General features: G+C 44.0%; 1 long non-coding RNA gene across 1 annotated transcript; it reads right to left on the bottom strand.

Moving 5' to 3' along the window:
* Positions 1 to 13,144: 13,144 nt before the first annotated feature.
* Positions 13,145 to 21,131, bottom strand: LOC132810438 (uncharacterized). The gene is made up of 2 exons (XR_009642819.1): positions 20,605 to 21,131; positions 13,145 to 14,257 (listed from the first exon to the last, which is right to left on the bottom strand). It is a non-coding gene; the product is annotated as an uncharacterized LOC132810438 (long non-coding RNA).
* Positions 21,132 to 25,844: the final 4,713 nt, after the last annotated feature.

Genomic DNA, 25,844 nt, shown 5'->3' on the forward strand with positions numbered 1-25,844 from the left:
ACATTGCTGGGTTGCATTCAGCAGTACGCTAGCTGGATCTACACAGTGCTCCATACTGAACGTACAATGGATGGGCTGGTTATGTGAGTTGGATTGCAATTGTGAAAGAACTAAACATCTGGCAATGCCATTATTTTGTGTTTTCATTCTTGTGATTCGTCCCTTCAAATCCTGACTCATCTGATTAGACCCGATCCTCTGGATGAGTGATGGTGACTGTTGCTACGGCATCTGTTTCTGCAACGTGACCAACAAATGGAGCAGAGGCTGCAGAGAGGGGAGTCTCTGTAAAATGGAATGAGGGAATCACTATCAGATCAGCTGTGCTCTGAGTGAATGGTGGGTCAGGATTGTGTGGACTCATGAATGCAACTTATTCATCTATTTCTGTTTGCAACAGGCAAACTCCCCTTCTCTGCCAGTGCCCAAAGCTGGTGGGGAGTGAATCACCTCCTGCTGTCCCTGCGTAACAGGATCCTGTGGTCTCACAAGCCTCCAGATTTCCCAGTGCCAGCCTCGAGCAGTTGAGTGACTCCCTCCTGTTCCTGTGTCCCAGTCTCGAGCAGTTGCGTGACTCCCTCCTGTTCCTGTTTCCCAGTCTCGAGCAGTTGAACGACTGGCTCCTGTCCCTGAGTCCCAGTCTCGAGCAGTTGAATGACACCCTCCTGTTTCTGTGTCCCAGTCTCGAGCAGTTGAGTGACTCCCTCCTGTTCCTGTGTCCCAGTCTCGAGTAGTTGAGTGACTCCCTCCTGTTCCTGTGTCCTAGTCTCGAGTAGCTGATTGACTGCCTCCTGTTCCTGAGTCCCACTCTCGAGCAGTTGAATGACTGCCTCCTGTTCCTGCATCCCAGTCTCGAGAAGTTGAGTGACTGCCTCCTGTTCCTGTATCCTAGTCTCGGGAAGTTGAGTGACTGCCTCCTGTTCCTGTGTCCCAGTCTTGAGCAACTGAGTGATGCCTCCTGATCCCAAGTTTGTGAAAATAGATGTCCTCCTCTTGCTACTGACTAACAGGCTCCAATCGCTCTCTGCTCACCTGCTGCTCCTGTGGAATGGACTTGAGGGACTGAATGGTCGCTTCACATTCTTTACAGCTTCTCTTGACTAAAAGCCTTTCTCCTGTTTCTGTAAAGTATCATCAAATTCTGAATGATGTATTTTTGTATTTGACTCTCAGTAATTGAGCAAACAAGCTGACTGACAGAATTCAGAACCTGAATAACCTCTTCCTGTTCCCGTGTTATACACTCAAGAGTCAACAGAGTCTCAGTGATGTACAGCATGGAAAAAGACCCTTCGATCCAGTCGTCCATTCTGACCAAATATCCTAATTTAATCTCTTCCCCCTTGCCAGCACTTGGCCCATATCCCTCTAAACCCTTCCCATGCACGTACCCATTCAAATGCTTTTTAAATGGTTTAACTGTGCCTGCCTCCAGCAGCTCTTTTGGTGTTCAGTCCATAAACACAGCAGTCTCTCTTTGAAAGTGTTGTGCCTCATTTCCCTTTACAAATCTTTTCCCTCTCGCTTAAACCTTTGTCCAGTAATTTTCGACTCGCCTATCCTGGTGTAAAGACATTGACTGTTTACCTTATCCATGCCCCTCATGATTTTATAAACCTCTTTAAGTTCACCCCTCAGCCTCAACACTTGAAGATAGTCCCAGCCTATTCAAACTCTCCCTGTAACTCTAACCCTCCAACACCTGCAACATTCTTTTAAATCTCTTCTGCACCCTTTAAAGTTTGACAACATCTTTCCGACAGCAGGGGGACCAGAATTAAAGGCAATTTTGCATAAGTAGCCAAACCAATGTCCTGTACAGATGCAACATGTCTTGCAAACGCATAGACTCAAAGCACGCACCAATAAAGGGAAGATCACCAAGTGCCTTCTGTACTGCGCTATCTCCCTGTGACAGCACTTTCAAGGAACTGAGACCCTGCACCACAAGGTGACACAATAGCTCAGTGGCTAGCATTGCTACCTCAGAGCGCAGCGATCTGGATTTAATTCCATCCTTGAATGACTGCCTGTGTGGAGTTTGCACATTCTCCCCGTGTCTGTGTGAGTTTCTTCCCGGTGCTACGTTTTCCTGCCACAGTACAAAGATATATCGGCAAGTGTAGATTGGCCATGCTAAATTGCCACAGGTACCCAGGGATGTGTGGGCGAGGTGGATTAGCCATAGGAAATGCAGGCTCAGAGGGACAGGGTAGGGGTTTCTCCAGTAGGATACTGTTTAGAGGGTCGTTGTGGCCTCGATGGGCCGAATAGCCTGTTTCCTCACTGTAGGGATTCGATAATTTCAATTGAGTTCTCTTTGAGTGGCAACTTTTGACAGAACCCTACCTACATATCTTGCCCTGATTTGTCTTGCCAAAGTTCAACACCTCATATTTATCTAAATTTAACTCCATCTGCCACCCCTCGGCTCACCTAATCAACTTTCACTTTGTTCGGAGATATCATTTTTCACTGTCGATTACACCACCAAATTTGGAATTATCTACAAGCTTACTGACCATACTTTATATTCTCAAATGCAAATGATTTGCATAAGTGACAAAAGGCAGTGAACTCACTATTGACCTTCGCGGCACACCACTGGTCACAGGTCTCCAAGGTCATTGAACAAATATCCAGTGTCAGGCCCTGTCTCCTATATTCAAGAAAATGTTGGATCTAAATATTGAACTCTCTCTGGATCCTAGGCAGTCTGACCTTGCTAACCAGTCTACCGTGTAGAACATTTTGGTTTTCTTACTGAGTTCCATAAAGACCACATCAACTGTCCTGCCTTCATCAATCATCTACATCATTTCCTCAAAAACTTCCACCGAGTCAGTGAGACGTGATCTCCAATCTACAAAGCCCTCTTCAGTCCTTGTCTGTCCAAATGCGGAAACATCCTTTCTCTCAAAATCTCCTCCAACAATTTAGTCACCATTGATGTCAGGCTCACCGATCTATATTTACCTGGTTTTCCCTTCCTTTCTTAAATAATGACACTACGTTAGCAGCCCTCCAATATTTTGGCACCTCACCTGTGGAAATAAATGATGCAAATATATCAACAAAATGCAGAGAAGTGGGCGGCACGGAGGCACAGTGGTTAGCACTGCTGCCTCACAGCGCCTGAGACCCGGGTTCAATTCCCAACTCAGGCGACAGACTGTGTGGAGTTTGCACGTTCTCCCCGTGTCTGCGTGGGTTTCCTCCGGGTGCTCCGGTTTCCTCCCACAGTCCAAAGATGTGCGGGTCAGGTGAATTGGCCATGCTAAATTGCCCGTAGTGTTCGGTAAGGGGTAAATGTAGGGGTACGGGTGGGTTGCGCTTCGGCGGGTCGGTGTGGACTTGTTGGGCCGAAGGGCCTGTTTCCACACTGTAAGTCTAATCTAATCTAATCTAAGTCTCTATCCTAGCTTCCCACAAATTTCTGAGATACAACTGATCAGGTCCCAAGGATTTGTTCACCTTTATGTGTTTTAAAATGTCCAACACGTCCTTGTAATATAGACAAGATATCACTATACATTTCCTCATTCTCTCGCTCTTGTAACTCCCTCCACATTAAATACTGAGGAGAAATACTCGTTTCATTTCCCTCCCATCTCTTGAGGTTCCACATATAGGTAGCCTTACTGAACTTTAAGGTGCCCCATTCTCTCCCTAGTTAATCTTTTGCCATGAAAAGATTTGTAGAATTTCTTCGATACCTCGTTAACCTTATTTCTAAAGCCAACTCATATTCACATTTTTCTAGCCCGATTTGCCAATTGACTATATACTTACTGCCCTTATCCTCTGGGGATCCACTTGATTTCAGTTCTATTTACCTGACATTTGCCTCCTTTCTTACCTTGATCAGCGCATCAATATGTCTAGCCACCCAACACTCCCTGCACTCACCAGCCTTGCCCCTCTCATTAACAGGAACACGTTAGGTCTGGACTCTCTAAAACCAAGTATTGATGGCCTTGCATTTACCCAACCATCACTTTACCTGCAAATCGAGTATTCCTATTAGCCTTTCACAGGGCTCGACTAACACTTTCAAAATTAGCCTTGTTCAAAGTTAGAACTTTATTGTTTACATCAGGTCTTTCCTATTCCATAACTAGTTTAAACGTAGTATTTATGCGTAACAGACTTGAAATGTTAAATAAACACTTCCTGCTCCTCTGTAACAGGCTCGAGAGGCTGCATGGGATCCTCCTGTCCCTGTCTAACAGCCACAAGACATTAAATGACACAGCAACCCCTGGATTACGAGAAGCCAATAAACTGTATCTGATGGAGGTCCATCCCTTCTCAGTTACAGAAAAAATGAACTCCAGGTGCCCTCTCAGTGACACCTCATACAGCTGCAGCGACAAATCCTTTTATTTTGAATGATTTTTTTGGCAAAATGTGCTTATATTCCAGAGTTCCACCTTTTCAAGTAGCAACAGGCCAATATTGGCTGAATTGCCTTCTCTTATCCCTCTGTAAGAGGTCCACAGGACAGAATTGCTTTGGCCTGTTCCTAAGCAGCAGTCTCAATGTTCTGTATCGAGGTCATGAAAGGATTTGATAACAGGGCATTAAAACCAGGAGTAGCCTCACACTGGTTAGTAAGTACCGTACTTTGGGTTAAGGCATCTAGAAACTTGCCCACACGACCTTTTTTTATGTAGCCGATCTGTTATTTTATAACTGCTTTCTTTCATAAACAGAGTGGAACACATATAGACCCCTGCAGTGTTCTGTTAATCATCTCGTATACAAGGAAAAAGAAATTAAAATTGAAAGATTTATGGTCTATCTCTCAGCACCCTCATCCATTCTATCCAAAACCAGTAAATGTTCCCTTTTATAGTGATATGAAAAGTGATGTATGGAACTGGTTAACTGATCCTATTTGTTCAGTGACTGTGATTAATGCCAGTCTCGATGGATACTAATTATCACAATGGAGGCTTTCCATCTTTTAATGATAATTGGGCGCCGTTCAATGTGTTATCCCATAACATGAGCGGGAACCATCACCGCCAGCACTGACAGGGATCAGCAGATCCAGAGAGAGGGGGAGGAGAGATCAGAAACTGAGAACATTAGACTGGAATGTTTCAACAATGGATCAGAATCTGAGAACATTAGACTGGAATGTTCCAACAATGGATCATAATCTGAGAACATTAGACTGGAATATTTCAACAATAGACAGGAGTTTATCCTATTATGTTTGGCGTATTTCTACATATTATTGGATGTCATTATCATCAAAGATCTATTACGCTCTTCGCATTATTCAACATTTTTATTATCCCTTCCTGGCTATCATTGGTGTTCCTGGTAAGTGTCACTGTCCATTTTTTTTCTATAAACTAGTTATGACTGTATTACTGTTCTTTCATATAGTCTACACTTCTTGTCACTATTATTGTTCCTGTTAAAACTCTGAATCCAGATATTTACTCTACGGACCACAACTAACTACATCAATGAAGGTGTTCAATTACTGCCTCCCTCTGCTCTGGCAATGTTACTCATGGGCCTCTGTGTTGACCGACTCAGTTTCAGTAGATAACTGCAATATACTGTATCTTTGCCTTTGCTATTTAAATATTAAGAGCATGGAGGTCACTGCCTACTGTTCTGGTTACAAACTCCACTTCCTTCCAGTGTTTCCATCCCATACCTGGCCAATGTTTGCAGTTGAAGCAGACGAGTCATAACTATGGGAGATCCCTTTGACCATGAGCTGATTCCTGACACCATGCCCTGACCACTTCTACTTTGAAATACTCACCACTCCACAATGTATCTCACTGACTTATTCCATCTCCTGTTTGAACTTTGAATTATAAACTACAGTCTTAATGAAGTTAATAATCTGCTGCTGACGCTCCGGCTTCAAACCTGTTGAAGCAAATCTGATTCGAACACACACCAACCTCCCATCCATCTGTCATTCATGTTCACGCGGATATATATTGCTATTTTTATGGCAATGCCTTTATTTTAACATTTTCAAACACTTTACCTCATCTGTCCATGAAAATTCTCTCGTTTTCTCTCTCTGTCGATTAAATAAAAGCCTGCCAGTTGTTCGTATTTAAAATAGTTTCCTGCATGTGCGTTTCTTCTCAATCATTGAGTTTCACATTCAACCACGCCAATCGCGAACGCGCACACACTCTCCCTCAGTCTCTGATGAACACACACACGCAGATAGAGCAAACCTTCCCATTGTAGGCAGTCATGTGATGCGAGTATAGTTAGCATATGATAGTAAAGTTTGCAATGCTCTCCATACTGGGCAGTTACTGCAGTTTACTGAGCAACACACTAGCATGGTCTGCACAGCCCTCCATGCTGGGCTGTCATCTTGTCCCAGTTTATGTTGTTTGTGGTGTTCTGTCAAGCAGATTCAGAATTTGATGTAACAAACCATTTCAGATGATCTGACAATGCCTTTATTCAATGTTCTCATTCTTGTAATTTTACTCTCGAAGATCTCTCTTCTCGAGTTAGTCCCACTGCTCTGTCTTTTTCTCCATATTTCCACAACCTCCTCCAAGTTAATTAACTGCCTGTTTCTGTATTTAATGTGAATCTCTCTGTCCCTCTGTATCTTTCCCTGGCCTTGGGTTTTGTCTCCCCAGTGTATCGAGTGCTGGCATTGTGTAGCTCAGAAACAGTGAAATGGTGTGTGTCAGGCTGTTGTTCACTTCCTGGTATGTCCCATGTGATGGCCCATGGACAGGTGTGTTTCAGAAGTTATGCGACACATCCTTGTAACTTGGAGTGTACCTGTGTTTGCCAACTCAGGTGACCTTGCGATCAGTAACATAGTGAAGCTCATTGAGTAAAGGACCAGGCGTCTAAATTGTGTGAAAATGCTGTCACATTTCATTTTTAAAAAAGTTATTTTCTCTTTTTTTTAACAAGAGATCTTAAAGTCCAAACTGCCTACTGTAAACGGCTCAAGTAAATAACTTTCAGGGTTTTTGGGTTTTAAATAAGTAGTAGTAACAATGGTCAGCTCGCATAGACCAGGCTTTCTAGTTTTTTCCTTATAGCTGTAAGTCATTAGGTGCTTGTGTCCCAGAAGGGTTGGAAGTTTTAGTAAATTATCCCTAACTGCTATTCTCTCTGAAGTTTCACTTGATGCTGTTCCCTCCTGGATTGGAGAACTGCATGTCTGAATGCACCTTGTTACCATGGGGTGTGTTTAGGTGATGTTAGTATATAGGAACAGTTCATTTGTAGAAGATACTGTATCCATTGTTCGCTTAAGGTTTCCAATAGTTAAGTTATTCTCAAATCCTCTTCATTTTGTATGGATTTTCATTACAGTGTTTAAATATATTGTGTTTTAATTAATGGTGATTGGCTTGACTAGTAGCATCATATCTGGAACTGCCACTTCACATCTGCCTTTAAAATAAGAAATTGTTGGCATCCAAGCGACTTTCTTGAAATAGTTTGAGACAGTCTGGTTGGTCTATAGCAAACTGGGGACTCTTGTCTGGTTCTAAATCGATAATTCCAAATTGGGTTTACAATTACAATCCCTACAATGTGCAAACAGGCCATTTGACCCAACAAGTACACCCTGACCCTCCGAGGAGTGACCTACCCAGAAACATTCCTTTACCCTATTATTACACATTTTCCCCAACTAAGGCATCTAACCCACACATCCCTGAAAACCACAAACAATTTAGCATGGCCAATTCACCTGATATGCACATCTTTAGATTGTGGGAGGAAACCAGAGCATCCAGAATACTCTCATGCAGACACTGGAGAGGATGCAATGGAGACTATTGGGTTCAAAAGTCACGTATGGTAGTTGTTCCAGATGTTGAATTTTCGGTTGGTTTAAAACATGTTTTGTGTATAAAGATTCTTTCAGTCACTGAGAGTTCTCTGCGTGTGGACGAAGTGAAGTTGGGGGTTTTACAAAAGGTAATGAAGGCAAAGCTGGAGGAATTGACAGACAAGCTGGAGTTGGAGTTGTGTTTGTCTGTGAGAAAATGAGAGATAATTACAGCGATAGCTCGGCAATGACATTTGGTGGAACCACCATCAGACTCTTTGGAAATGGCTCTAATTCAATTTGAAATGAGGCGCCTTGAACATGAGAAGGAATTGAAACCATTTAAATTAAAATGAGAAGTAGAAATAAAAGAAAAGGAAATGAAGAAGAAAGAGAGAAAGAGAGAGAAGAAAACCAGAGATTTTCAACTTCAAAAGTTAGTAATTAGAGAGAAAAGTGGACATAGAAGTTGTAGATGAAGGTAGACAGTAGGTTGGAAAAGGATGATAGTGAGGATGAGCAATCCTTTAGTAGCCAAAAGCCTGATGGGGTTCTGTTTAAATATGCCCAGGCATTGTCTAAATTTGATGAGAAGGATGGAGAAGCCTTTTTAATTTTATTTGAGAAAGTGGCTAAACAAATACAGTGATCAGTGACCATGTGGATTTAGTTGATCCACTCAGAGCTGGTAGGTATTTGCATCCCGATCAGTGGAGGTACCTGGCCAGTAGGAGGAGGTGAAGAAAGCCATCTGAAGGGCATATGAACTTGGGCCAGAAGCTACAGACAGCGTTTCTGGAATCTAAAACAAACCTCCCTCGTTAAGCGTGCATTGAATTTGAAAGAATCAAACAAAGTAATTTTGAAAGGTGGGTATTGGTATTAAAAACAGAGCAAAGGCTATGGCACTCTTAGAGAGATTCTTATTTTGGAGAAGTTCAATAATTCACTTCCTGCAGTCGTGAGAACTCGTGTGGAAGAGCAGAGAGTTACAATGGCAAGATTAGAAGCTGAAATGGCTGATGATGATTGGGTTCAGAAATCAAAGTTTGGATTCTGTGAGAGATGGAGAAGAATGTGTGATATCTTCTTGAAACATATACCTGTGAGAGTAAGGTTTACCGGCATAGGCCAGGAGTAGCAGGTAAAGAGGTTATAGCATTAAGCGGTACAGAAGTATGTAATTCTTTTATGCAGAGACATGAGGAGCTATGTCACTCAGAGGGACTATTGGAGAGATGAGAAGTGCTCCATTATGTAACGTGCGGTTGGAGTGTCCAGTGGAAACATCAACAGATTTATTCCACAATGGAGAAGGAGGCCTTGAGCTTGGTGTTGGCGTTACGACATTTCAGCATTTAAATTGCAAATAACATACATGAGACAAATCTTTATCACTGATCGTGACCCCTTAAAACTTTGGGGACATTCAGGTGAAAAAATACCAGTCTGTTTCGAGTGAGCTTATCATTGCTGCCATTCAATTTGAAATTATACAGGTGACAGGGCGAGAAAACTAAGTTTTGGCACATTCTGGAGACATGGATGAAGAAAGACAAAGGCATTCTGTGGCAGTAGTAAAATGATTGAAATCGAATCTCGTTGTGAACATTTATATGCTCAGAGTCAATATTATATAGTCATAGAATCACAGAGTCATAGACATGAACAGCATGGAAGCAGAAACTTCAGTCCAACCCGTCCATGCCCCCAGATATCCCAACCCAATCTCGTCCCACCTGCCAGCACCCGGCCCATATCCCTCCAAACCCTTCCTATTCATATACCCATCCAAATGCCTCTTAAATTGTATCAGCCTCCACCAAATCCTCTGGCAGCTCATTTCATACACGTATCACCCTCTGCATGAAAAAGGTTGCCCCTTAGGTCTCTTTGATATCTTTCCCCTCTCACCCTAAACCTATGCCCTCTAGTTCTGGACTCCCGACCCCAGGGAAAGACTTTGCCTATTTATCCTATACATGCCCCTCAAAATTTAATGAACATTTATAAGGTCACCCCTCAGCCTCCGACGCTCCAGGGAAGTTAGCTCCAGCCTGTTCAGCCTCTCCCTATAGCTCAAATCCTCTAGTCCTGACAACATTCTTGTAAATCTTTTCTAAACCTTTTCAAGTTTCACAACATCTTTTCGATAGGAAGGAGACCAGAATTGCATGCAATATTCCAACAGTGGCTGAACCAATGTCCTGTCCAGCCGCAACATGACATCCCAACTCCTGTACTCAATACTATGACCAATAAGGTAAAGCATACCAAACACCTTTTTCACTATCCTTTCTATCTGCTACTAATAGAGGAAGATTAGGAGGTCTAAAACGAATCCATCTTTGTATATTGACAGATCATTTTATTAAAGGTGGAGTTGTGAGGATACTATCACTATAAAAAGGGTATTTTCTCTTGCTTTTTTTAAGAGAGGTTTTAAAGGCAGAGTTGCGGATCTGCTGTCTGAAAACAGTTTAAGTAAATAACTGAGGATGCCTTTAGGTTTTATTAAAACGGTGATAACAATGGAAGGGCAGTGGCCAGCTCTCCCAGACCAGGGTTTCACGTTTTGTTTTTAGCTGCAGCATTCAGAAGCTGTTGGAGATCCCAGCAGGGTTAGAAGTTTCCATACATGATCCCTAGCTGCCTTTCTCTCTGAGATGGTTGTCGATGTTGATTTCTCCTGGATCAAAAAACTGCATGTAAGAATCTGTATTTGAATTGATCTTTGTCCCAAGCAGTGTATACCAAGAAGTTACGGTACCTATTGTTTGTGTAAGTGTACCAACATATAAGCTCTCCCAAAATTTTCTTTTCTTTGATTGTATTTTAACTGAAGCATTTGAATAGATTATATTTGGCTTAATGTCGTTTGGTTTGACCAGTCACAACATATCGGAATGCACACTTCACATCTATATTCAAAATAAGGAAAGGTTTGGATCTAAGCGGCCTTCTTAAAATATTTTGCGGGGATCTGGTCTGATCCACAATACTTGTAGCTGAGGGGTTTCTGACTGACTCCTGTAATTGAAAAGTTAGTGGAGGTGCTGGGGATGCTTTGCTGGAGCTTGTGCTGTGAGCTGCCTCAGACATTCAGTGAGACCGGAGGATTTGGTGACCCAACCTTGGATGGAGCATGGGGACTATGGTAACAGCATCTGGGTGTGTAACATGAACACCAAATAGAACAGAGGCTGCAGACAATGGAAGCTCTGAAACCACGGAGTGAGTGTGTGTAGGGAAAGGGATTAGATTAGACTTACAGTGTGGAAACAGGCCCTTCGGCCCAACAAGTCCACAGACCCGCCGAAGCGAAACCCACCCATACCCCTACATTTACCTCTTACCTAACACTACGGGCAATTTAGCATGGCCAATTCACCTGACCCGCACATTTTTGGAGTGTGGGAGGAACCGGAGCACCGGAGGAAACCCACGCAGACACGGGGAGAACGTGCAAACTCCACACAGTCAGTCGCCTGAGTCGGGAATTGAACCCGGGTCTCAGGCGCTGTGAGGCAGCAGTGCTAACCACTGTGCCACCGTGCCGCCCACGATCTGCTGTATCCACTCCGGGTTTTCCAGGTGCAGCTTCCCAAGCTACACTTAACCCAGGAACAGAGTGTTGAGGGGATCTGGACTGAACAAGGAGCTGGTCACAGAGCGGTGTCACCTTCTTCAACACGACCTGCAGCTTCACACCAGGGGGAAGACGGGGCTGCCGGTGGCTATTAGGGTCACAGTTTCATTCAGCTTCTGTGATCCGAAACTTTCCAGGCCGGAGTCGGTGACAGCTCCATCATCTCCCAGTATCTCAACATCAATGTCACCATTCGGTGATGGAGGATGTATATGGTGGATGAGGTCAATACATTGCTTCTCCCTCAGCGGGAAGCTGCCAGGTGTATCTTTATTTTCCCAGTATAGTAGATTCCTGAAGGTGTACATGGAATCTGCAGAGTAGCCATTAAATGGGGAGAGGTAGAGGAACTGAAGGAGCTCTCACTCTATTAATGTTACAGTGTGTCCATGCACAATACATTATATTGGTGAATACCCCTGTCCTGAAAGCAGCCACAGTTCCTTCATTCAGAAGCAGGCAGCCATTCCCATCGTCTACGGGTCTCCATGTAGAAAGGAATAATTGTATCTTGGATAAAGGCCATCCCCTTGATACACATTTCAAAACACCATCCCCACCACCAACCAACCACATCAAAATATTCTATGTGTACGGAGAGCAATGTGGTCACTTGGAGTGTCAATGAGCAGACGATCAGGAATGGAGCAAAACCTTCCATGTCCGAACGGGTCTCAGTGAATCCCCCAATACCCAGTATCACTGAGTCCTGTAATCCCTCTCCATTTCAGTAACATACTGCCTTCCATTATTCCTGTAAATGAAATTACAGGTTATATTATGTTGTATTGCTCCTTCCAAATTATTATCCATTGCCTTGAACTTTCTGTATCTATTTGCAGACACTCCACCCTCTCTTGATAATTTAATCTCTTGCTTATCCAAGCGACATCACCAAACTCAGTATCTGGATATCTGTTCTAACCTCCTGATCATTGATATAGATTGTAAATAGTTGAGGTCCCCGCAGTGGTCACTGTGTGACTCCACTGGTGACATTCTGACAAACTGATTAAGACTGACTTATCCGGAGAGCCTGCTTCCTGTTTGATAGACAGTCCTCCCTCTATACTGTGTAACACGGTCGAAAGGCTGAGTATGGATGAGGAGCATCAGTCAGGAATTCAACCTCTCGAACCAGCTCCGCCATTGAATACAATCATGGCTGATGTTATCGCGGCCTCTGTACCACTTTCCTGCTATCTCTCCATCCTAAGACATTTTCTTTGCAGGAATCAGTTGAGGGAACCATCTCTGAGCTCCTTCCAATATAACAATACACTTTCTTCATTGAGTAGAAAAATTCTTTACACACTACTCCAGTGTCATCTCACTAAGATCCTGTACAGAGGCAGCAAAAACATTACCAGGGTGCTGAAAGGTTCCCACCCAGTTTAGGGCAGTCTCAAGCTCTCTAGGGTAATACACAGCATTGTCTAAAATCATTGTCCTTCTCTACTCCACATGCATAACGGGAGATCTAGAGAAAATCTCACAATAATGCTTGAGAAGAGCATGAATAACCCATGGCGAGATGACCTCTAACATTAATTTTGTTTAGAATCTGACTAGGCGAGGTGCCAGAGTACTGGAGAACGATTAATATGATTCCACTTCACAGTAATCATGATTTGGAAATGCCAGTGTTGGACTGGGGTGTACTAAGTTAAAAATCACACAACACCAGGTTATAGTCCAACAGGTTTAATTGGAAGCACACTAGCTTTCAAAGAACCGCACCTTCTTCAGGTGATTGTGGGGGACAAAATTGTAAGGCACAGCATTTATAGCAAAAAATTACAGTATGATGTAACTGAAACTACACATTGAAAATTACCTTGATTGTTGAGTCTTTCATCTGTTCGAAAACCATGATAGTTTAGCTTCTTCCGTGTGTAAATCAAAAAACCTTTTTTTTAAAGTTGCATTCTCAGGTTAACTGTAACAATTGGGTTCGTTACACAATATGTAGAAGGTGTTAGCGCCCTGTGTTCTCTGTCTATGCCATGATTTTAGATCGATTCTAACCTAAAAAGTCAGATAACAGAGTTTTACTGTTTTTGAGCAAAGTGCAATGTAACTCTGCAAGTACAAATTCACCCCACAAAATGTATGTGCACATGTGGGTCTTTGTGTCTGTCTGTGTGTATGTCTGAGTGGCTTGGGGGGGGGGGTTGTAAGTGTGAGAGAGAGTGTACATGTGTGTGCAGTGATTGCAGAGTGTCTTACTTCAGTGAGGGGGTGCATGTGTGAGTGTGGTAGTGTGTATGTGTCTGGGGTGGGGGTTTGCGAGTGTCTGTGAGAGAGAGGGTATATGTGCCTGCATGAGTGTAGAGTGGTCTCAGTCTCTGAGAGGATGCATGTCTGAGTATGGGAGTGTGTGTGTCTGTAAGGGTGTGCGTGAGTGTCTGTGTGTGTCTGTGTATATGTGTGTCCGTGTGTATGTGTGTGTATAGGAGTGACTCTGTGTGCTTGTGTGTGTGTAAGTGTGTCTGTGTGTGTATATAGTGCAATGGTGGTCACCTGTAGTATGATGAACCCAAGGGCCCAGTTGAGGCCCTCCCTATGGGTACTGAACTTAACTATCAGCCCCTGCTTGGCTACTTTTCGCTGTTGCCTGTCCTGAAGTCTGCCTTGGAGGATGGTCACCCGAAGGTCCGAGGTCGAATGTCCTGTACCGCAGAAGTGTCCCAACTGGGAGGCAACACTTCTGTCTGTTGATTGCTGTGTGGTGCCCATTCATCTGTTGCCATAGTCTTTGCTCGGTTTCCCCAATGTACCATGCCTCTGGGCGCTCTTGCCTGCAATGTATGATATAGACAATGTTGGCTGAGTCACATGAGTACCTGCCACGTACATGGTGGGAGGTGTCCTCACATGTAATGGTAATACCCATGTCCACATTCTGACAGGACTTGCAGCGCCTACCATGACAGGGTTGTATGGCGCTGTCCTGAAAGCTGGGCAGCTTGCTGCGAACATATGATCTGTTTGAGGTTTGGCGGTTGTTTAAAGGGAAGCAGTGGAGGTGTGGGGAAGGTCTTGGTGAGGTGCTCATCCTCGTTGATAATGTGTTGCAGGTCACGAAGAACATGGCATAGTTTTTCAGCTCCTGGGAAGTACTGAAAAACGAAGGGTACCCTGTTGGTTGCCACAGCAAGGTACCGTAATAACTTCCTTAGGAGATAGACACGTGTTCCCTATAACAAAGTGACAAAACCTGAACACAATACTCCAAGTGCGGCCTTACCAAAGTCCTGTATAACTGCAACATAAATTCCCAACTTCCATACTCAATGTCCGGCCTGATGAATGTCAGTGTGCCAAATGCCTTCTTCACTGCCCTGTCTACATGTGACTCCACTCTCAGAGAACCGTGCACCTGCATACCAAGGTCTCTCTGCCCACTACACCCCTTAAGGCCCTCCCATTCGCCGTGCAACTCCTACCTTGATTTGAGATTCTAAAATGCAAGACCTCACGCATCTATATTAAATTCCATTTGCCATTTCTCGGCCCACTTCCCCGCCTGATTAAGGTCCTGCTGCAATTTCTGATAAACTTCCTCACTGATCATGCTCCCAATTACTTTAGTGTCATCTGTAAACTTACAAATCATACCTTGTACATTCTCAACCAAATCATAGATAACAAACAGCAATGGACCCAGCCTCCAGTCTGACAAACACCCTTCCACTAAACCCTCCGCTTCCTACCATCAAGCCAACTGTGTATCCAATTGGCCGGTTCCCCCAGCATTCCACGAGATGTAACTCTCCAGAGCAGCCTGCCCTGTGGAACTTTATCAAAGGCCTTACTGATATCCATAGAGACTATGGTTACTGCTCATCCCTCATCAACCTGCTTGGTCACTTCATCAACGAACTCTAACAAATTTGGGAAGCATGATCTCCCACTCACAAGTCTATGCTGACTGCTCTGAATCAAACCCTGTGTAAGTAATGGGTGCAGTCAGTGGTATGCTGTCCTTCATTGTAAGATGATTCAAGTACATAAGTAATGCCATCTTCCTGCTGTTGTAGGGCCTTGCTGAGAGCGTGGTTGGGACACTCCCTACGGATTTGATCTCCTTTGTAAGGAATGATCTCCTTACCACAGACACGGGTGATGGTATCACGAGGATAGAGTGAAGAAGCTGAGTGTTTAATCAGTACAGCTGTGAGAGAAGAAGAAACGGTGACGTTAAACACGAGGAGTGGCAGCGATCACTTACTTCCAAAAGAGACATGGACAGGGTGAGAAATTCCATACTTTACCCAGGATTGGTTGGTTTGATTTATTGTCATGTGTACCTCAGTACAGGGAAACACTTTATTTATGAGCAGTGGAGGAAGATCATAGTAAACATGGCCAGACAGATCATAGGGTGGAAATAGACTTGGACAGAGTAAGGCACACAGGTTACACTGAACAGGACATGCACTAGACAAGATCAACATGAACAAGATCAGCATTATTTGAACTTAGAGAGTCCATACATCAGTCTAACGTGACTTTCCTAATAGTTTATATGCCTACATTAACTCTCCCCACGTTATTGTGCAGCCGGCGAGTGAATCTGTACTGAACGCCATGTTGTTCACAATACACAACAGCAGCCACAATACCTTCATTCTGAAACAGGTAGCCATTCCCATCCACTTCCACGCTACACAGAGAACACAAGGCTGGCTTCTCGGAGGTGGAAGGTGCCTTCTTGTGACTTCACACAACACATATGGCTTCCCTCCTTACCGCGAGAAAATCACGTTAAAGTCCCACGTGTGTATCATGACAGACGGAGCTAAGAAGAACAACGTGGAGCAGTCTGTCTGTGCAGCCTCTGCTCCACTTGTTCACCACGTTAGAGCATCAGTTAGGAGACAGCGAGGATTGTTGATGCTGAAGATCAGAGTAGACAGTGGTTTGCTGGAAAAGCACAGCAGGAGAATCGACGTTTCGAGCATAAGACATTCATCAGGAATCAGCATCAATTACCTCATTCTGCCCCTGTGTAAGTGCATTGAGGTGGGAATGGCCTCCTACTGTTCCTGTGTAAGTCACTCAAGGGACTGACTGGCTTCTTCCTCGTCCGATTGGACACGGCCAAGGGCCTGACTGGTTATCCCTAGTTCCTGTATGACAGCTCGATGTGCTGACTAGTGTGATGATGCTATAGCTTTAAGAGGTTATTTTGTTCTGGTTTCTTTTACGAGAGAGATTGAATGACTGTTACCAAGCTGGCTTGTTAGGACCACTTGAGTAAATAACTAGTGAGGCCTTAGGTTTATTTTAATGCAGATGGAATGGGTATGGTCAGCTCTCACAGATTAGGATTTCTGGGTTTTGGTTTCTCAGTAACATCAGAAATTATTGGGGTCTCCACCGAGTTGAAAACTTTAGTGAATGTCTCCTGGCAGTTACTCTCTATGGACTTTCTCTTGGTGCTGTTTTTAAATCCTGAATTGGAGAAATATTTGTGTCATTCAGTGTCTGAATATTCCTTTTTGCCAAGGGTTGTGTTCATGTGATTTTCCAGTATTGGAACAGTTCATTAGTATTAGGTCCTAGATCTATTATTCTGTTAACTTGTCCAATATAAATACGTTATTCTAAATTCTTCTTTCTTTGGTTTTATTTCATCTATCGTGTTTACATAAATGGTGTTATGCTTCACACCGAGTTGTTTGACCACTCACATTGCATCTGGAACAGACACTTTACATTTTCTTTAAAATAAGAAAACATTAGAGTCTAGGCTACCGCCTTCAAATATTGTCGAGGGGTTCTGGTGTGGCCCATCACACTAGAATCCTTCTCTTCCTGAGTAATATGTTAACTTGTCCAATATAAATACGTTACGGGCGGCACGGTGGCACAGTGGTTAGCACTGCTGCCTCACAGCGCCAGAGACCCGGGTTCAATTCCCGCCTCAGGCGATTGACTGTGTGGAGTTTGCACGTTCTCCGCGTGTCTGTGTGGATTTCCTCCGGGTGCTCCGGTTTCCTCCCACAGTCCAAAGATGTGCAGGTTAGGTGAATTGGCCATGCTAAATTGCCTGTAGTGTTAGGTAAGGGGCAAATGTAGGGGTATGGGTGGGTTGCGCTTCGGCGGGTCGGTGTTGACTTGTTGGGCCGAAGGGCCTGTTTCCACACTGTAAGTAATCTAATGGCACTGAATGGGCTGTCCCTGTTCTTCTCCAATAGTATCAATGGGCTGAACGACTTCCTCATATTCCTGTGAAACCAGTGAGAGGTGCGGAATGATCTCTTATTTTACTGTGGCAATCCTTTATATGAATGTTATGGACTCTTTAAAAGCACAAGCCTCAATGGAGTCCATGTCTTGCTGCACATGGACACAGTCCAGTTCAGGAGCTGACGGGGGCGTCAAATTGTGGAATCCTCAGTGACCACCCCCACTTCGGATCTTATGGTGGGGAGGGTGTGGGCGGGGAGACATTGATGAAGCAGCTGAAGATGTTTGTGAAGAGGAAGCTTCCCTGAGGATTTTCCAAACAGGTGACCCAGGACTGAGATGGTGAACATCTTCCTTTGTGCCATGTTTGACTCCAAACACTGGAGAGTTTTCTCTGATTCCCATTAAGTTCAGATTTGTTAAGCTCCTTGATGTCAACAGAAGCCTTGATATCAGGGCCAGTCATTTTTACCTGACCCCTTGTGTCCTGTCAGAGAGGTGAGGGCGATGATGAATTGGGTATGAAAGAGGATTTGAGACCAAGAGCAGATCAGTCAAGATCTTAGTGGAGGACAAGGCAGGTTTGGGGAGTGAACGACCTGCCCCTGTGTCTGATGTTCTCACATTCTGTTGTTGGAAAGTTAGTGGGTGTTATTTTCATGAATGTTCTGTTATTGAATGTTGCCGTCAGGGAGACCAGAGGATTTTGTGAGCCATCGCTGGGTGAGATATGGGGGCTGTATTCATAATGAATTTGGGTCTACAATATGACCAGCTAATTGAGCATAAGTTTCAGAGAGGGGAAGTTCTGTAAAGAGAGATGAGGGGCCTCTTTCATACCCAGCCTGGGTTTTACAATTACATTTCCCAAATCACCTCAACGGGTGTGGGACAGTCTTGAAGGGCTGAATGATCTCCTCTGTTTCTGTGCAACAGGTTATAGAAGTAAGTAGCCTCTAAATGCTCCTGCCTAACAGGTTTAATGGGCTGAATGGAACACAGGACCACGGGATTGAGGGACAGGAGTGAGTCATTAGATACGTTGAACCTTCTCCACCAGGCACTAAGATTCTAGCTGATCAGGTTGGGGTCTCAGCCCCACTTTCCTGTCTGCGTCCCATTATCCATGACTCAGTTCTCTGTCATATATTTCACTAACGCAACTTTAAATCAATGTGAACGTAGAGGCACGATAAACTTCCAGTGAAGAGGATTCGGATTTGAACGGTACTTTCAGAATTGTTCGTTATCCCTCTTATAGAATCAGAGAGTCATACAGAACGGAAACAGACCCGTTAGTCCAATCTGTTCACTCTGTTGAGATTTCAAATCTGATCCAGTCCCATTTACCAGCATTTGGCCAATATCCCTCCTCTTTCAGATACTTTTTAAATGTGCGATTGTAACTGCCTTCAGCACTTCCTCTGAAAGCACTTTCTGTACGCACACCACTCTCTGTGTGAAACATTTATCTTCAGGTCCCTTCTAAATCATTCGCCCTCTCCCCTTCAACCTATGCTCTCCTGTTCTGGACTCCCCTATCCTGGGGAGCAGAACGTGGCTGTTCAGAATATCCATGTCCCTGATGATTTTATAAACCTCTATAATGTCACCCTTCAGCCTCTGACACCCCAGGGAGAAACACCTCAAACTAATCAACCTCTACCTAAAGCTCAAACCTCCAGTCCTGGGACATCCATGTAAATCTTTTCTGCAGAAAACCGAGTTGTACGCAGTATTCTTACAGTGGCCTCACCAACATCCTGTACAGATACAACATGCCACCACAACTCCTATACTCAATGCTCTGACTGATTAAGGCAAATTTGTAAAAGTGTTCTGTACCGCACTGTCTGCATTCAACTCCACTTTCAAGGAACAATGTACCTGCAGCCCTATGTCCGTTTGTTTCACAACACTCACCAGGACCTTACCATTAAGTGTATCATTTCTCCCCTGATGTACCTTCCCAAAATGCGTAACCTTGTATTTATCTAAACTAAACTTCATCTGTCACTCCTTGACCCTTTGTTCCATCTATTTGTGGTCTCGTTGTACTCTGAGATAATCTACTACAGCACCTTTCTGATGTCGTCTTTAAACTTACTATCTATGGCCCCAATATCCACATCTAAATCCTTGACATAAATGATGAAATGCAGTGAACTCAGTCCTGATTCTTACAGCACACTGCTGCTCACAAGCCTCCAGTCTGAAAAATACCCCTCTTCCTTCAAGCCAATTGTGATTAGCTTCCTCTGTATCCCATGTGACCGAATCTTACTGATCTACCAATCGGAATGTAATGAACACCTTGCTGAGGTCCATATTGACAATATCTACCAAACTGCCTTCATCAATCATCTTTGTCACCTCTTCATAAATCTCAATCAAATTAATGAGACATGATTTCCCATGCAGAAAGCCACGTTGTCTACCCCGATCATCCCTTACCTTCCCAAATGTTAATCTAAATCCTATCCCTCAGGATCCCCTCCAACAACTTACCCACCACTGACATCAGGCTCACCGGTCTATAGTTCCCCGGCTTTTCGGGTCACTGTTTCCTTTTCTAGTCCCACTCCTCCACTGCTCACAACAAATGTTAAATGTAACCAGGTCGGTGATATAGCCGATGATATCGGTCTCAGACTGGGTCAGGGTCAGTTTTAGGAACAAGTCAGGCTAGTTTCTTTAATCTGCTAAAACAACACGTTTATGATCCAGAGCAATGTGACTCCAACTATGATGGAATGATGAATGGCAAACTGTTTGGATATTGCAAATAAAGAATCCATATTTCCCTTTCTAAAAACACTGACACACACACACACATTCTGCAATTTCACATTGAAAGAACCTTGTCCAAATATTAGTGCAACTAATGACAAAAGGAAAAATTGCGAGATTGTCCAAAATGTTATTCTGCTTCTGAAGATATTGTACTCACACAGCTGCTAGCAATGGGATTTTATCCTGGGAGAGTTGGATTTGGCTGAATTCCCTTTGCATTAGGCTGGCGGGAGGTTCCAGGTTAGCACAGTGGCTCAGTAGTTCGCACTGTTCCATCACAGCATCAAGGGCATGAGTTCAATTCCAGCCTCGGCGACTATCTGTGTGGAGTTTGCATCTTCTCCCCTTGTGTGCGTGAGCTTCTGATGGGTGCTCCCGTTTCCTCCCACAGCCCAAAGCTGTATAATTCAATAGTCCATAGTGTTCAGAGATTTCTACTTTAGGTGCACTAGTCAGTTGTAACTGTAAGGCCATGGGAAGGTTACTCTTTGGAAGGTTGGTATGGACTTGTTGGGCCGAAGGGCTTGTTTCCACACTGCAGGGATTCTATAAAAATAAGAATGGTAATGATGACAGTAGAGTTTTGTTTTAGCTCGCACATGTTACTGTGATGAGGAATAATGAAGGAGAGAGAAAGAGTGCAATAGGCCGTTTCTTCTCGGGCAGATGACATTTTCTCCCTCTCTGAGCTGAATCACACAATAATGTCATTCTCCCAAACTGGACCATGTGAGGTCTCCTTGTACATTGTCCAAACTATGTCTCCATCACATTCCCTGTTCCATGTCGGTGCATCATTGCTGCTGTCATACACAGAGCCATACCCTGAGCAGAAAATGGTCTCTGTCAATTTGAAGATATTTTTATATGTCCCGGCGTCATGAAAACATAAAATGTTTAATGTATTCAGAATACATAGAACATAGAACATAGAACAGTCCAGCACAGAACAGGCCCTTCAGCCCACCATGTTGTGCCGACCATTGATCCTCATGTAAGCACCCTCACATTTCTGTGACCATATGCATGTCCAGCAGTCTCTTAAATATCCCCAATGACCTCGCTTCCACAACTGCTGCTGGCAACGCATTCCATGCTCTCACAACTCTCTGTGTAAAGAACCCGCCTCTGACATCCCCTCTATACTTTCCTCCAACCAGCTTAAAACTATGACCCCTCGTGTTAGCCATTTCTGCCCTGGGAAATAGTCTCTGGCTATCAACTCTATCTATGTCTCTCATAATCTTGAATACCTCAATTAGGTCCCCTCTCCTCTTCCTTTTCTCCAATGAAAAAGTCCGAGCTCAGTCAACCTCTCTTCATAAGATAAGCCCTCCAGTCCAGGCAGCATCCTGGTAAACCTCCTCTGAACCCTCTCCAAAGCATTCACATCTTTCCTATAATAGGGCGACCAGAACTGGACGCAGTATTCCAAGTGCAGTCTAACCAAAGTTTTATAGAGCTGCATAAAGATCTCACGGCTCTTAAACTCAATTCCCCTGTTAATGAAAGCCAAAACATCATATGCTTTCTTAACAAACCTGTCCATTTGGGTGGCCATTTTAAGAGATCTATGTACCTTCACACAAATATCTCTCTGTTCCTTCACACTGCCAAGAATCCTATCCTTAATCCTGTACTCAGCTTTCAAATTCGACCTTCCAAAATGCATCACCTCGCATTTATCCAGGTTGAACTCCATCTGCCACCTCTCAGCCCATCTCTGCATCCTATCAATGTCCCGCTGCAGCCTACAACAGCCCACTATACTGTCAACGACACCTCCAACCGTCGTGACATCTGCAAACTTGCTGACCCATCCTTCAATCCCCCCATCCAAGTCATTAACAAAAAATACAAACAGTAGAGGCCAAGGACAGAGCCCTGTGGAACACCACTCACCACAGACTTCCAGGCAGAATATTTCCTTCTACTACCACTCGCTGTCTTCTGCTGGCCAGCCAATTCTGATTCCAAACAGCTAACACAGATACCTGTGTTAAAATGAATGTTTTGTTTTAACAAATACAGAAATTGCTGGAAAAGCTCGGCAGGTCTGTCAGCATCCAGATGCCTTTTATATGATGTAGTTGTACCAGCCTCCACGACTTCGTCTGGCAGCTCATTCCATACACACACCACCCTCTGTGTGAAAAGCTGCCCCTTAGGCGTCTTCAAAATCTTACCCCTCTCACTTTCCACCAATGTCCTCTAATTTTGGATGCCCCTAACCTGGGGAAAAACCTTGACTACAAACCCTATCCATGACCGTTCTGATATTATATACCTTTATTGCTGTGAAATGTGACTTCAATCAACACGAATGGCTGTACTTTCAATAATCCCGGGATAAATGCTGAAATTCAACACCGACACCTATTCTTTCTCCATCAAGTCACAATTCTAAACCAGTTTAATCAGTTTGTTCAGATATATTAGGAGACATTTCTGTGGGATTTACACCTAGACCTTTGTGCCCGGAGGTAGGGACACGAGCACCACTCGGCAATACCCATAAAGCTGTAACATTATTCTCCTGTGGGTTTGTTCATCAGCCTGTTATGACATGCTGTGACATACCTCTGCAACAGGCAGGACATGACTCCACACCTTCTGGTCCAGAGCTAGGAACACTACCAAACAATTTCAGTAATTGGAATCAAACCCAGAGCCATGGCTCAGAGACAGGGACACTACCCACGACACTACTATACCCAGATTTTGGGTCACATTTTAAGAGGCAGCGTTCAGCTCGGTGTGGATTTATTATAATCAGGTTACCATTACTGAACTACACAAAACATTTTGTTTTGTTAAACAAGTGCAAGATCGAAATTAACTATGACCATCTTTAATCGCTATTATCTGTAGTCTGCAATATTAGGGAAAGAAATCCTGCAGACACACTCTGCCCAATGAAGGGTCTCAAATACATATTTATTACTGAACACCAGACAAGAAGAAAGACCCTAATTTCTGGTCCCAGAACACCAATCAGTATAACCCAACTCTCACGTGTGTCTGCCCTCTGCCTAAAACCATGAAATGATACCAGGCCGCTGATTACTGTCCAGCCTCTCCTCCCACTGACTGTGTCTGCAATCCGTCCCTCCTCCCTCTAACCACACAAGGCAAACCAAGTTCAGGGTCTTTGTGAAAATCAAGGCCGGAGTGTGCAGGCCTCCTGGAGAGGGTGGGCATTTTAAAATTAAACGGGGAAGGTGAGGAGGTGGTAATATCACTCACTGGCCGAGGTGTGGCAGATGGAGTTTAGTTTGGATTAATGCAAGGTATTGGATTTGGTAAATCCAACAAGAGCAGGACCTACACAATTAAACATAGAGCCTTTGGCAGTGTTGTAGAACAGAGACCGCGGCCATCAGGTATAATTCTTTAAAAGTTGCATCTCATATAGATAATGTGGTTAAGAAGGTGGTTAACACACTTGTCTTCAATGGTCAGACCTTTGAGTATCGGAATTGGGACATCATGTTATGGTTGTACAGGACATTGGTGAGACCTCTACCGGAATACTGTGTCCAGTCTGGACATCCTGCCCGCTCATTCCATAGGCACACCACCCTCTGGGTGAAAAAGCTGCCCTTAGGTCACTTTTAATTGTTTCCCCTCTTACAACCATGTCCTCTAGTTTTGGTCTCCACTACCCCTTATAAAATACCTTGACTATTCACTTTGATATCATTGACCTTGATATTATTAAGCTGGAGAGGGTTCAGAAGAGTTAACCTGGATGTTGCTGGAAATGGAGGGATTGAGCTATAAGGAGAGGCTGGATAGGCTGGGACATTTTTCACTGGAGAGTATGAGATGGAGGGGTAACTGCAGAGGTTTATAAAATAACGAGGGGTACAGATAAGCTGAAGGGCTGATGGCTTTTCCCTAGAGTTGGGGATTCAAAACTGAGGGATATTTTAAGGTGCGAGGCAAAAAGATTTACAAAAGTCAGGAGAGGTAATTATTTTAGACAGAAGCTGGCTTGCGTGTGGAATGAACTTGCAGAGCAAGTGGTGAAAACAGGGACAGTTACAAAGTTTAAAGGACATTTAGATCAGTACATGGATAAGACATCAGTTTGGATGGTGCTGTGAGCAGCTGCCCTCTCCCTCCCCCTCTCTGAATGAATCCCTGTTGGTTTTCACCCTCTGCCAATGCCTGTACAGTGGCGTGTGGAGGCCAGCAGAGGGTGGCATTGCATCACTTTCAGCACCACAGAGACTGCCAGACCTGCCCCACACAGAGACACACAGATACACACACAGTAATTGTTAGGACACAGCATAGATCTCATCTGGTAACTTAAACTAAACATAAATAAATGCTGAATTCGCCTCGTAAACTGTTAAAATATGAGTGAGAGTGAATTCCCAAATTCCACTGTTTAAATAAAAACAACAATGTATTTTTTAACACTGAAAGTGAACTGAAAGACCCTCTATCTCTTAACTGTTTATAACCCGACTCCAGCTCTACAGTAATATACTGTTTCTGGGTCTGCCATCCTCTCATATCACAGGTATTTCTAAGCTCTCAGTTCAGAACAGCAGTCACTCTCTCTTAAAGGTACAGTACACACTTCCAACTTCAACCCATTATACCCTGATGAATATAGATAAGTGGAAACTATCTGGATTTCTCTTGCTCTGTGGTTTGCCAATATTTCATCTACTCTGTCTCGTATATGTCAGGATTTTTGTTACTCCATTGACAGTATGTCATTATTCGACTCTGCGGGAATATATCAGTATTTCACGTGTGTGTGTGTGGGGCAGGATTTCAGTTGTTTCATGGGGACTGTGACACTGTGACAATCTTAATGTTTGTAAATGGGACCAAACCTGCAAGAATTGTAAAGTCTATAGAGGACAGTGTGGAACTCTAACAGGACAGTGACACGCTGGTAGATGGGAATCAATGCAGAGCAGTGTGAGGTGATGCACTTTGGTATGAACGATAAAGAAAGACAGTTTTAAACAGGCTGTGCCGTTATAAAGGGGCTGCAGGAACAGAGAGCGCTGCGTGTATCTGAGCATGAGCCATGTTCGGGGGTCAGTGCTATAACAGATATACGGTGAGTGTGAGGGAGCAGAGAGAATACAGTGACCCTTATCCTGACAGAGCGGGGAAGGTTATTGATGCTTGTCCTGTATTGCTGGGCACTTCTTCAGACCGCAGATACTGCACTGATCTGGGTGGGGAGCTCAGACCATGCTCGGTGGGTCTGGTGGTGTGGCTCCCTCTGGGAAGGGAATGGTCACCCTCTGTACTAGCCCATCCACCAGGACCTCCGTGATCCTGTCGACAAACCGTGGTGTAACTGCCCTTATCTGCCCTGCTCGGGGTAAACTGTACAGGGCAGCTTCTAACAGAGAAAGGTCA

The sequence above is a fragment of the Hemiscyllium ocellatum genome, unplaced genomic scaffold (assembly GCF_020745735.1).
Source record: "Hemiscyllium ocellatum isolate sHemOce1 unplaced genomic scaffold, sHemOce1.pat.X.cur. scaffold_1744_pat_ctg1, whole genome shotgun sequence".
Lineage (NCBI taxonomy): Eukaryota > Metazoa > Chordata > Chondrichthyes > Orectolobiformes > Hemiscylliidae > Hemiscyllium > Hemiscyllium ocellatum.